Source organism: Atta cephalotes, assembly GCF_000143395.1.
Source record: "Atta cephalotes unplaced genomic scaffold scaffold00037, whole genome shotgun sequence".
In the NCBI taxonomy this organism is placed as follows: Eukaryota; Metazoa; Arthropoda; class Insecta; order Hymenoptera; family Formicidae; genus Atta; species Atta cephalotes.
Window position 1 is genome coordinate 675,669 of NW_012130101.1, and position 11,820 is coordinate 687,488.

Here is an 11,820-nt window from a genome sequence, read left to right on the forward strand (position 1 = left end):
ATTGGATGCAATTGAAAAACTGCATTGCCTATTCAAAATTTTGAATTGAACAGTATTCACAATTGTATATTTTTGCACAGAAAAAGCTAATATTATTTTTAGATTTTGAAAGGCATAAAGATATGCTCCATACAATTCCTATAAATGAATAAAAATGTATTCAAGATTGAAAAACATTCATTTTAACATTCGTAAATCAATATTTCTGAAAATCTGAATTCATTTCAATTCATATCAATCCATTCTCATTTGCTGGATATTAAATAAACTTTCAATAATCACATCATAACTTGTGATGTTAAATCATCAAAGATTATACCATTATTATCTTGATCTGTATGTGTCATAACACAATAAATAATTTTTAATTCATCTGTATAATGTCACATCTGTAAACGGACATTCGCACAGTACAATAATTTTATTGTTATATCACATCCGTGACAAATATTTACACATCATCATGACTTTGTTGTGATTACTGTGATTTTATTTGCTATGGAGAATTTATTAATATATAAGTAATCAATCAAAATTTATTGACTTCATCAAATGATATTTAAATACAATTCTAAAGAATCATAAAGACACTGCGAATCAATACTGGCTGTAGTTTCAAGAACGAGCAAACGATTGTTTGTCAAGATGGCTCTGACTAGGCATATGAGTTGCCTCTGACCGATACTGAAGTTATGACCGCCAGAGAAAATATCGTGGTCCAGCGTGACATCATTCAGTTCGACTTGCCGCAACACTTTCTACAGCTTCAAGTCACTATACTGATTAAACGGATCCAGATTGTAACATAGACTCTCGGAAAAAAACACAGGTTTCTATGATATAATGGAGATTTTGCAGTTCACTCATGCTTGTATCTCGACTATCGATCTTGATTTCGACTTCTAGATCTTCACTGAACAAGCGACGAGATCAAGGAAGACTTGCCGGCGCCAGTTCGTCTAACCCTCCAACTTTCCAGTTAAGGTCGATACATTCAGATTCTGTAAAGAGTCCGATTACGTGATAAAACACAAATAATGTTTGTAAGAACAGTTGATTTATTTTATATCTAAAACTGGTGGATTATCCATATCATATTTCATGTTGACATCCTTCAAGATCAATCCTTGGGAATGCCATGTAGGTGGCGGTGGATTGTCCGAGGTTCCCCCTTAAGAAGATACGTGTATTGAAGAATCCTTTCCACGGAGGTCATCAGTGATACTGACTCGCTAAATTGTTTTATGGTGTATTGTAGACAAACGATTAGGATCAATGACTGCGATATAGCTAGACCTGCTTTGCTGTCGGTTACATTATCTGCAGTATAAAGAACAAAGAAGATTTGTAATAATTGAAGGTTGAGAAAAAGAATCACACATAGAAATAAGAATTGAAAGTAAAAACTTATTTATTCTATTAATTAATTCTTCTAAGTTGCAGCCTTTTGCATCTTTATGAAATTCTTAGAAAAAAAAATTTATCTCTTTTAACTAAGAATCTGTTAATCGATTAGATATAATTTACCAGTCTCATTCATTGGTATTAGAGAAAAGCAAAAGCAGGCGAGGAATAGGCATTATTAAATCCGCAACAACAGCAAAGGCTATCGCACATGTTAAAAAGAGGTATCACGTGCTGCTATAACGATCTTGCAACTCATCGAATCATTTTTTTCAAATCGCATTAATTTCTCGATTTCAGTGTTGCTGCTTCTGATCGATAAACTATTCAGGCATTTATGTACGAGAATATAGAATTCTTCACTGAAAACGCAAAAATATTCAAAAAAACTTCTAAAGAATTTATTAAATTCCAGGAAATGTAAGATACGAATTGGCAGGAGTCCACGAATTTAAACCTCAAGGATATACACCTTTTTTCTAATTACGTATTACTTGCTCTAATATACTTACGCCTTCGAGACATTTGAGGTTTTGACCAATCTTCATATAGGATTTCAGCGAAGAAAAGAGAACAAGACGAGTATGGCTTTAGTATGGCTATCAATAGCACTGATTAATTATCGCCTCCATAATCATTATATCACATACTAAAATCCTTGAATCACCTTCAATATCAATTTGGGCAGCCACTCATCCATGATGCCCATATCTTTTGAAATCTGTTTAAAATTCTTCCTGGAATACAAAAATCGTTAACTCTCTGTAAGAATCAAGAAAAGAAATTACGAGTCCAAGAATCGAAATCGATGTAAGTTCGATAATTTATTACAATGAAAATGCTCGCAAATTTTCTAAACAAATTAAGCAGAATCGCTTATTTCGAACTTATATAATTAGAATGGCTTTTAATTAATACAATTGGCATAAGTTACATAAATATAATATAATATTCTAAAACAAAATTAATCAATTTTAGTCGATAATTTGTATCTTTGATATCATGAATGCAAAAAAAATCTATATCATCGTTACGCTTTATTTATTTATGAATAGTTGTAGCGATCGTTACAAATTAATATTGTAATATCACATACGACAAAAATATTTTGGTGTTCCGGAATTAACATTTTGAAAACTTTCAAAAAGATTCTAATAATATTTTTAACAATTCTTATATTTTAAATTTATAAACATTTCTTTAAAAGAAATATCTTAATTTCTTCACATTTTTTAAGTTTTCTTTGAAATTTATAAAGTGAGGAATCTTGTAAATTCTATTTCAGAATTTACATCTATCTATAAAGAAATTTAGAAAAGTTACTCAACTTTCTCAACACTTCTAAAAAGTCTCAATTCATTTAAAAATTAAAAAATCTTTCTAAAAAATTTTTAAATTATATAAAAATTATGAAATATTCTAAAAATTACTTGAAAAATATTTTTAAAAAATTGTTATAAAAGAATTTTTCTGAATGTTTCTGTAAAGTACAATAGTTAAAACGACTATCGGATTTTGTAATTTACCGGAAGGATTATTATAACAGAAAGACATGCCTGCAGCAATTTGAAGAACGTGATATTATGAAAATTATTACTCGAGTTCATCAAAGACCTTCATATAAAGAAAGCTACGAAACAATGTAGAAACGATGCAGACGATGATACAGAATGTGTATATGGGATCTATAATACAGCAGGCCGTCCGAATTCAACGTGAAAATCGACCCAAGGAAATTATTATTGTACATTCGCGAATTGTTTGACATCACTAGTATTTTCAATACACCTGATATCCTCCAAGATAATCCAGCCATAGATATGACAGCCAGTAATCATTCTCAGTAGTGGCGATCTAACTGATGATGATCATTATCAGTACGGCTAGCGTGAAATTATTGTCACTATTATGCAGATATTTTATACTCTGCTGTTTTTCAACCGTGTGCCTTCATCTCAGCTTCTAGGTTGTTCTCCAATAATTTCTAACCAATTCTCACATAATCCAAACCATCAGTGTACTACACGATAGCAAAATAATAATCTTATTATTTGAATTTATCTCTCATAATAGATGTAATCTGATGAAGTTAATTCAGTTTAAATTATTTAAAAACTAGATGAAAATAATGTTAAGAAAATTTGTAGATATTTGAAAACTACTTAACTTTTTTGAATCTTAATTTTTATTTTTTGTATCTATTTTTCTATCTATTTTTATTGAACAAAGATAATGTAAAATATTTTTTTTCAATTTCTATATTTTTTAATTATAAATAACCTTCCTTCCTTTCTTTACGCTTGGTTTAAATTATCCAATATCTCAATGAAATCTTTATTTGATTGTACTAATTCGTTATAATTTCCTTGCATTTTTACGAAACTCTTAGGAAACAAAATCAGGATATTTAATTTAATAGACATTCAACCTTCATCTTTTAATTAATTGTATGTAAATTACATATAAATCAAATGTTCAAAAGCTTCATGTCATTTCTTCATTTAAAAAAATCTTATTATTTATTAATTTTAATTATAAAATTATCTAATTTTTATGTTATTAATAAAATAATATTTACTTTCTTCATAACAATAAAAAAATTTTTTAATTATTCATTTAACAATAAGTTAAATTTGCTTTTGTCATTATTATGTCTAAATTCTTTACTTTTAAAATAAATTAAAAAACCAAACTTTTAAAATTAAAAATTTTTTAATTTAATAAAAGATAACTAAAAAATATTCTTTATTATTTACTCGAATTAGTATGATGATGTGATCCGCCCTTTTAAGGAATTATAGTTGATATGTGATAAGTATCCGTCTTGCTGGAGATATTCAGTGATGCACTTCCCATAAAGATGCTTAGCAACACGTATTCACCGCTCAAGAGGTCGTCGAGCAAATAGATATCCGCTTGTCTATAAACTGCTCTCGTGAGATTGATTCATTCTCTTTGGCGACCGAATAGAGATACACCTCCATCGTTGACCATCGTCATGTCTCCTTGCGGAAATTGTCGGAAATTGTTCGTCAAGGCGCACAAATTTGCTACCTGAAACATGCCAATTAATTAAAAAGAAACTTTAAAGAATGTTAAAAATTTCGAAATTAGAAAATATTAGACATTTTTCTTTTATCTAAATAAAATCACATATAGATTAAAGATTTAGAAAAATTTATAACACTTGTTAAAATATTAGGTGTGAGAAAAAGTCGTGGCGTTCTTCCCATTAGATGTCGTTAAAAAAACGCCACGAACTTTTTCCCACCAATATATTTTCTTTTATATTCAATCACAAAGATGTTCATGTTGATTGATAATGATTGATGCGATGAAGATTTGAAAGATCTAATTCTTGATTCTAACGTGCAATAGCAGGAATATCCGCAACAATTATTTTGGATGAAAATTACTTGCATGTATCTAGTCTTGTCATAGGCCAAATATATTGGCCAAGTATATTGTCCCTTACAGTACCACTAAAAAGCCAGAGTTCTTGACTGGCTTCTTGACATAGAAGATACGCAGATTCGGATTGCTCGTGAAGTATCCAATGGATAAATTGCCTGAAAAATTATACTTCGAGGAGCAAAATAAAAATTACAGAACCCGTGCCAAGATTTAATTTCTTTAATAGTAGATGTAATATAGACAATTTGCCGGAGCCTATTGCATCGACTATAGCATACATACAATTTATCTGGCTTGATAGTTAAGTTGATATTGCACAAAGTCGGCGGCAGTTGGTCAATTGGCGGAAATCCGCTGAAGCTTTACATATACCGAAAGGTCAGATAATCTTTGATGTTTAGACAGAATGATACTCCCATTTCTCGAGATGTCTATTTGATTCTCTGCATTAATTGCTTCCTCTGGTTTCTGAGATTTAAATTGCAACTGCGGCGTGTTCTCCGAAAAGCATCTCGTGTTCACTTCGTCCATCAGCAAAAAATCTTGTAAAAATTAAGCGCACTTCAATAAGTACGTGACAATAGAGATATAAGAATGAATGTAGATTTAAGTTCACCATAAATTAGAAAATAATATGATAATACATATACCTCCAATCGATTGAATGACACTATTGATTCACCTAGCAGTATTGCAGAAAGTACAACGCGACAACAAGAGAGTTAAAGTATTTCAACATTTCATAGACAGTTCACATCGGCAGTCAAATTATTTTCCATTAAGACGAACGTTATCAAGATAAAATAGACGATCAATCATTCAGTGAAAATTATGATGGCTATATATACGACGCGCATATGTGATGAGAATTTGATTTGCTTGATATGCAACTTTCTGATTACACAATCTGATTAAATAGTTTCTCCCAGGCGTACATCTTCATCTGAACCGAAAATTACCATCTCATAAATTTGTTCCATAAAATTTTTTTTATAAATGATACTTGGATATTAATATTATATCTTTATTCATCTTCTATATCCTCGTTTAAGAATAAAATAACTAATGAACTTCTTGAGGATACTTGTATCCCAGCTATGAGTTCGCCCAGCTATCAATTGCACTCTTGGATCGATCAGTGGCAATCTGAGTTCGAGATTCAAAAAGGTTTGCAAAGTCCTTTGTCCTGGGAGATTATCAACAACATCCCGATGCCAATAAAACTCAAAGTACTTTTTACTACATTATTGTTCCTATGGTCGTGATCTGCGAATAAAAATAAAGCCCGGTTAACTTCAACAGACAATTATTTAAGAGCAACAACTTTCAAAACAACTGAAAAGAAGAGATCCTACCCCAGACAATCAAGCGAGATTTAGCATATGGAACAAATTGATGCATTGCATGTATTGTTCAACTTGTCGACAATTTGCTGTCATGGAATCTAATGTAAATTGAGTTAGCATCAGGAGGTCAAATAGATTTCATGAGTTTACGAAATTGTAAGAGTATACATTGAGAAATAATAAACTCGTCACGTTGACAGCAAACTGACAGTACACCATGCACGCATGATGATAACTTGCCAGCAGTTTGCTAAATTCTAAAGAAGACTTTACGTGACATCAGAACAACAGACAGTTTGTAGAAATACCTTGGCTTTAGTTTGGCAAAATTGAATGCGGAATAAGTGACAGCAAAATAGTAATATATTGTCCTTATTTGGCTATCTGGGACGTCTTTATAGTCTAAACTAATTTATGGAGTTGTAAAATGTATGCAAATAGCTTATGTGCATATAATCGATATAATAGGTTTTCTACGAAGTATACTACAATTATTAAAATTTATACTTGTCAATAATCTTCAAAAGAGATTAATAAATTTAAGTGACTTTTTTTCAAGAGTATGCGATCGAAGTGCTTTAATTACTGCGGAATGTACACAAATACTTTTATGAGATAAAGGATTATCATAAAAGGCATGATCTATATGTAATTCAGGCACATTGTTAATTGAATAGCGAATAACATCATTGCTGAGAAGATTCATCTGTCCAATATCGGTTTGATTCATGATTGCTGTGTTCAATCGTATAACTACAATAGTGTTGTTAAAAATAATTATAAATTGAATAATAGATTTTTTTCACTTTCTCTGTCCATACATCAATATATGTAAGCGCAACAGAAATTTTTCTTTGATTAATTTTTACAAAAAAGATATATCAAAGTCCCTATGAAAAATTGTAATAAAACTGAATAAAGCAGTTTAATATAAATTAGAATCATTCATTATGTAATCATTTGTAACATCTCTGATTGTGAAATACATACGCGCGCGCACATCGTCGCATACATATTCCCATACATGCTTATTCTCTTTTTGTATTATTAATAATGGTATTTATATAAGTAAATTTAATTAGATACGTTTCTATTTTGATTTTAATGTTTAATAAGAACATAATATTTTTTGATTATTAAATTATTAAAAAATTATTTAATTATAAAAAATTATAAAAAAGTTTTCTATTTGTTATTGTAAAAAATAAAAATTGCAATTTTTTATTTAACTAAAGATTTTTGTTAATTTATAATCTCCCGATAAAAAAATTGTTTTCATATGTAATCATATTTCATATATAAAAACATTACTATACAAAATTATGTAAAAATTTACATAATTACAATTCATTATATAATGAAAATATTCCGTATACATATATAAATCTTCGGAATATTATAATATTTTAAAGATTATTTGAATGCTGAACAAAGTTATTGTTCTAGAATTTCTTGCAGAATGATATAGAATCTAACGCGTTCAAAATATAAAATAACAAATCAATATAAAACTAACTTAATTTTTTTCATTTCTATAATCATTTAAAGCATTCAGAAAAAAATTTATAATATATGTTTTTTTACCATTTAATTTTTCATTTCAAAATTATAATTATTAATAATCTACAAATTGATATTATTATACTTTTTATCATGCATAATGATGCTGTCCTTTTTTATAAAAGTATAATTGCAGGGTAAAATGTTGTGTGGTCAATTGTTCACAAATAATTTCTTGTCTTTAAAGTTCGGAGGCCCATTCTAATCTAAAACTATAAGTTTCAATTTTTAGCAAAATTGAAATATTTGTTTATATAATATATATTTATGTTATAACATGCATTGTTTGTATTTGTAAAATTAATTTTAAAAATCTAATTTAAAAAATCTAATTTATAAAATTAATTTGACAAATCAATATTTGACCATCTTTCTCAGTATAAGTATGACTTTCAATGTTTACCAATAACACGTTTGCTGATATATATATATACAATATTCATCACATGGAATAACATGTCTTTTGAATGGTCTTATTTCTTTTAAAGGATAACAGCCTGATAAAAATTTTTTATACATAAACGGTTTATCGTTATAAATAAACTGCGTAAATTAGTCATGTATAACCGTTTATGTATAATTATGTACAAAAATTTTTTTACCGAATTTTTTTACTATATTTTAAAAGAGATAAGATCACTCGAAAGACACGTCATTCCGCGATGAATATTGTACTGTAACGTGTTATTGATAAACGTTGAAGATCTATAATGAGGAAGATATTAGGATCAAGTAATGATACATTCATTTGTCATTTTGAAATTAATATGACAAACAATATTGCATATTATAAAATAAATATTACAAAAACAAATGTCTAGAAATTGCTATAGAAAATTGAAATTTAAGAAGTTTTAGATTAGAACAGTTTAAAGATATTACTTATGAATAATTGGTCTGTATATTTAAGTTTGTTTTTTAATGACAATTACATGTTACTAACCGCGACGGCTATAAATGAATTTGGAGGACGTTAAATAGCCGGCACATTTACTTTTTTTTGTTTCATACAAGCCAAAAAAGCTACATTTAATCTAACTCTATTCGAAACGGATCTCAATCGTGCAGTGTACACACTCTGTTCCAATTGAATCGTGCACAATGCCACACTTTGTGTACTCCTATGTAAGTTTGTATTAAGATGTGTTAAGCATTTGGAAAGTATCCTATGATTGCATCTATACTACTATTGGAGATTTTTCGATTGTACTTAATTTAGAATGATAATATTGAATGTAGTGTGCATTTTTCTTGCTAAAATAACTATATAATTTCTTAAATTATAGTTGATGATTATTTTATTACTAAAAAACATGTCCGAATTTGGATATCTAGTTAAAAGTGATTTCTTGCGACTTGAAATCCTGTTATATCTAAAATACATTTGGAGTTGTAAATAAGTTCCACGTCAACTCTTATATGCGAATATTGTTCCGATGCATATATTTAGAATTTCAGATAATTTAGGATAAATCCGTTTATTATCTGTTTTCAATTAAGTAAGAATCTTCATGCAATTACAGATTCATTTGTTATTGAGATTCATAATTGATTCATAATTGAATAGTTATCTCTAATTTAAACACAAAAATATTTACATAATTATGTTATTTACACAATTATGTTATTTTCTGATAAAAACGAGTAAAACTTTATGTCGTAAATTCCTGCAATACCTAACATATTTGGAATTGTAGATCTAAACAGACAATTTTCTGGGAATGCAATGTATCATGAAATGGACATGCTTATATAACCAAATTTAATATTTATTTGGATGAACTTTATGCCAGTTAAACTAATTTTTCCATATCTATCCTGAGTATATGTACTTCTTATTTGATATAATTGGAATTTTTAGCAGGAATTTTTAGTAGCTTTCATAATGTTGCAAATTGAATGATAATTTCTAATAATCTTCTATTATCTTTACTTTCTTGTTATTGTTAGTATTGGAGACGTATTGATTATATATTTTTAGAATAATATTGTTAGATGTACATAGCGTTCTTTTTGTTTTCTGATACAAATATGGACTTTAAAATTATGTGTCTACATTCTGTTAGCCATAAATATCATATTTTGGATTCGATGTATTATACTACTGACTAGTATAATACTTTCTCATTCTGAAGCGGCTTATTGGTCTAAAAGACTACAGACTGTAACATAAGAAAAAACAATCTAGTGATTGTTTTAGAAACGCTGTGTGAAAATATTATTATTAATCAACAGTGTATCAAAATAAACCAAAAATATTTTTTACGGAGTAAGACATATAATTTTAAAACACTTTTTAGTTCAAATTAATGATATTACTTATATTTTTTTCAATTTAAATATATGAAATTATTTAAAGTAATAAATAATTTTTTTGTTTTTAGCTTGATTAGACACATTCTCTCTTCATTGTAATATGTAAACAATTTCTTATTTTTAAATAAATATCTTTTTTTCTAGAAAAAAACTTTATGTTTAATTGTAATCATAATGATATCTAATTGATTGAATAAATAAGTATTCGAATAATTTATTAGATAAACATGTTTCTAAATGGAATAAATATTTATTTAAGTCAATATTTAATTTTAATGCACGTACTTATTTAGTAAAAATAATTGTTGTCGATTTAAATGTGTAAATAAACAAGATTTAATATTTGCTAATCATAAATAAAATTCAATTTATAACTTAAAAATATATGATAATAACAAAATACAGGCAGTACATTGAATGCTGGTTATCAATTAGTGTAATTCTTCTTAATATTAAATACATAAATCTTGGCTTTGAACGTTTCCCCTCATGATTTGAGTCTTCATCAGCAATCTTTCCCCCTAATACAACAGTTGGATTATTGCATTATAAAATAAAATCTTTAACATTTTTCCTTTCAAAAACTTGAACCGTTGATTGTTGTGAGATAAGTCACATACTCACAAAGTTAGAAAGCTGAGTGGCAATAAGAACTCAAGATAAAATTATATATAAATGATTAAAATATCGTGAATATAAAATATGCCTTTACAGATTTTTTATGGCTCGAGAATAAGAGACCATAGCGACTCGTATATGGAAGTAATCCTCGAAACTAATGCGTCGATACAGTTTGTATCTAAGACGTCCAACTTGACACACGTCTGATTGAACAGTTGAAAGTGGAGACCATGAAAGATAGAGAAGATAAATTCTAGATAAGATAGAGAAGATAAGTAAATTCTCCATATCTGTAAGTCGTTATATAATCAGAATGTAAAACTGTAGATTCATGATTTTTTGATGTATCTGGAGTCAATCTATTGATGAAAATGTCGAAAATAGTCGATGACAAGTGATTGAAAGTAACTTTCAAATTATACAAATTATACAAATAATAAAAAAATATTAAACAGATCAACAATCCGTATTTAATATATATATTATGACTTGATGAGTTTTAAATTAAATAAATATTAGACTATTTTATCATTATTAATGTAATTAACATAGTACGATAATTTAATAGTTTAAAAACATTTAATAGTTTCAAAGCAAATTGGCGACCTGTGTTGAGAGCAGATAAGAGATTCTTCTCTTTAAAGCAGAAAGCTTTAAAGCGAAAGGATAGTTCCGAAGAATGTGGGTATTGTGTCAGATATTGTGGAAGAGGGTAGCACGATCGCCACTCTGAAAAGCATTCTTCAAGAAAAGAACGAATCATTTTAATAATTAGCTCCTTGCATGTTATAGGTCCACAATCACTTCGCGCAGCCGACATCTGTTTATTACATGACGAGGCGGAGTGGAAACGAGGTGGAGTGTGTGAGGGGCACAGTAGCATCGGATGAGAAACTTAATTTACCTCTAGATGCCGTGTATATCCCGACCAACATTTATTGGCTGTTTTTCAGCGTCAGCGGGTAAGTTTGCATTGTTTCATGTTAGCAATATTATTTTCTTGATTATTGTTTAAAGTCGTAACTATGAAAATAAAATAACAAAAAATAAAATAATAAAAAATTTTTAAACATATATGTACAATATATATATATATATATATATATATATATATATATATATATATACTATAGTAGTACGTACGTACGTAGTAGTAGTA

General features: G+C 28.2%; 2 pseudogenes; one reads left to right on the forward strand and one right to left on the reverse strand.

Annotated features, from left to right (window-relative positions):
- Positions 1-5,349, reverse strand: part of LOC105621819 — a 90,301-nt pseudogene extending 84,952 nt beyond the window's left edge.
- Positions 5,350-5,915: 566 nt separating this feature from the next.
- The window catches only part of LOC105621820, a 13,482-nt pseudogene continuing 7,577 nt past the window's right edge, over positions 5,916-11,820 (forward strand).